Genomic DNA, 3,287 nt, shown 5'->3' with positions numbered 1-3,287 from the left:
TCTTTTTTTTTTTTTTTGAGACAGAGTCTAAAGCTGTCACCCTGGGTAGAGTGCCATGGCATCACAGCTCACAGCAACCTCCAACTCTTGGGCTTAAGCGATTCTCTTGCCTCAGCCTCCCAAGTAGGTGGGACTACAGGCACCCACCTCAATGCCCAACTATTTTTAAGCTGTAGTTATCATTGTTGTTTGGCAGGCTGGGGCTGGATTTGAACCCATCAGCTCCTGTGTATGTGGCTGGTGCCCTAGCTGCTGAGCTATAGACGCCAAGCCAGAATGTTTCTTAAAACAGGGTGGCTGAATATCTCAACTCCGATAGAAGTACAAAAGCCTTTATACTTAGCAAGTGGAAAATTAAGGCAAGCTTTGTATAAGCAGTGCTCTTTGGCTTAGATAACTTTTAGAACTGAGAGACCCAGAGAATGTCTAGACATTCATTTAAGTGAAGGTGAAGCCTGTCGTTATATCTGACACCTAGATTGGTATCTAGATGCTGCAGGAAAAAAAATTATTTAAAAAAAACCCCACAAAATTACAGACCACAAGAGAACAAGATAGATTCCCTCGGTATGTTGCTCTTCACCCAACACTTTTCTCATTGCCAAGAAGAGAGTTATAAATCACTCCCTGATCATTCTTCATCTGTTTCCCAGATTGTAGCTCATTTTCCTGAACCTCGACTTATTGTAGTTCTCTGGACTGTAAGACCAGAGTGTCATATTGAAACCAGGCCCATCTCCTTCAGAGCTCTATTATATATTAATCAACCCCTGTGGTTGAGATCAGCACCAAATCCGTGGTGTTTCCACCCCCATTGAAAGTTTCCTGGATCTTGTGTAAGCTGGATGATATCCTTTATTACCTCCCAGTGGCCTATGGGCAATTGAGGCGAACCCTTGGGAAATCCACTCACTTTGCCTGATTGTGCCTATTTCAGAAGCCATAAAATCTAACACGTGCAGTACCTCTGGTACAGATTCTGGGATATACATTGCCCTAGCAACAGAAAGTTGCTTTTATCTACCTGAGTACAGGTTCTAAAGGGAAATGAATGTGGCTGTGTTTATGGATCATTTGCTTTTTTTCCTCCAAAAAATTGTGATCTTTCTTCCAAGTTTAACTGAATGTCAGACAATAGAAATATAGTTCCAAAAAGAACAAAAGTTTTAGGACAAGAGAAGGGAATGGTGGGTAAAAAATGTTAGGGGATTTATACACAAACTAACTCTCACCAGTCATTGGTTAAGAGCTGCAATAGGGATCTGGTATAAGAGAGGGAGTTAATTCCCCAGCACTTCTTGTCTACCATGTGCACAAGGACAGCAACCTCCAGGGCTCATGGAAAACTGAAGGGGAGGCATGTAGACACTGGCAGCTGAAACTGGGTATCTCGAGTGACACGGTTAAGGCCCAAAGGGGTGTGGGCAGGGTACTGATAGTGCCTACTACAAACATTCAATATCTTTGGTGCAGGTTTTGGGATATTCTCTATGACCCCACCCTCTTTAAAGCATAGGAGTCTATAAGCCATTGTCTCTCAAATGTCAGAGTTCATAGGAAGCACTTGAGAAGCTTGTTAACAAAGCAGATTCTAAAACCTCACCCATTGAAATGCTGACCTCGACTGCAGGACAGAGTCCAGGAATTTGCATCATTAACAAGTATCCCAGGTGATTCTGACACACATGGTCCGTGGATCCCACAGTGAGAAACAAGGCCTGGACTCTCCAAGTATTACATGAGCACATATGAACAAAAGGGACACTATATCCTGGGATATGAAAGCTGGTTCCATTACGTAATGATCTTAGAAAAGTTACACGCTCTCTTTTCTTCTGCTTCTACACTCAAAAAAAAATGGGGATAAAAGCACCCCCACCTTGAGTGTTTTCTATGAGAACTAAATAACATTATGTACAGGACAGTCCAGAGCAGTCTGTGGTGCATACTGAGTGCTCAGTGTTAATTCACTTCCATGTTTTTTTTTTTCTTCCAGAAGAGTGAAATATACGTTGACAAAGTGATGCCAATGGCAATGGCTGGTGGGTTTTGTTTGGCAAATTACACCTGATTAGAAGAAAATTTGAAGATAAAATAACGTCAGCATCAGCTCTAAATTTACCCCAAACCTTCTCTATGCGCCTGTAAATCACGCTATATTTTGCCTTCTATTTATAACTGCATCACCTAGGGATTATCCTGGGGCTATAATAAGAAGTGCCCCGCTGCCAAGGAAGAGATCGGGGTGATCTGGCTTCTTCATCTGGATCAAGGACCTGAACTATGCACTCTCATCCTTAGACATTGGCTTTCCATACTGAGAAACTGCGGTATTGGCTTACTGGTTCTTTGTATTTCTAGCAATAATATTTCAAGTATATATTGAGAAAAAAAGGAAGATGCCAAGAAAAACACGAGAGACAAAATAGACTGTGATTTTGGATAGAGGATGCCTATTTATTGTTTTCTCATCATGCTCAAAGTTACAGGCAATCAGAATGAATGAGGGAATAGAACAGCATTACTATATAGAGAGCTCAAAAGATGAATATTAGAGTATAAAGCAAAATGCTTCCCCCTTAAAGCTACAAGGGTTTGTTGAATTTAACGGCATTATTTAGGACACACACTCACCTTTATGCTTCCCCAACGTCTCTACGAGGGTTAGTCCCTGGGACTCATCTTTCTCTTAGTCACCCAGTTTGGCCTAAGTGTTCACGAAATCTCTCTTGCATAAGTTTAAGGTAAGCGACTTCTGCTTGGTCTGCAGAATGTACAGGAAAATACATCAAGGAATGAAGATTTATTGGCTTAATTGCATAAATAACACGTGTCTAGGATAACTGTAAAGATTTAAAAAGAAAAAAATTTCTATAAATGTTGATCCCATTTAGTCCTGATGTGGGTCTTTTGCCGTAGGACAACGCCTCCTGCAAACATGGAGTGAGAGGCACCTGCTTCTCCAAGCACATGTACGTGAAATGCGCAGCTTGGCACCAGAGGAAAAGCTCAGCATGGCCAGGAGTGAACCATTCTTTTATCTAACCTCACTTAAAATCCCCCTCTAGGGGCAGTGCCTGTGGTTCAAGGAGTAGGGTGCCCTGCCCCATATGCTGGAGGTGGTGGGTTCAAACCCAGCCCCGGCCAAAAACTGCAAAAAAAAAAAAAGAAAAGAAAAAGACAGTTAAATCAAATCTCTCAAGCCCAAGAGTTTTAGTTGCTGTAAGCTGATGCCACAGAACTCTACCCACATGACAAAGTGAGACTGTCTCAAAAAAAAAAAAAAA

This window comes from Otolemur garnettii, unplaced genomic scaffold (assembly GCF_000181295.1).
Source record: "Otolemur garnettii isolate 467f Iridium unplaced genomic scaffold, OtoGar3 scaffold00016, whole genome shotgun sequence".
Classification (NCBI taxonomy): Eukaryota; Metazoa; Chordata; class Mammalia; order Primates; family Galagidae; genus Otolemur; species Otolemur garnettii.
The sequence above is the reverse complement of the archived record's forward strand: the minus strand, read 5'-3'. Positions refer to the sequence as shown.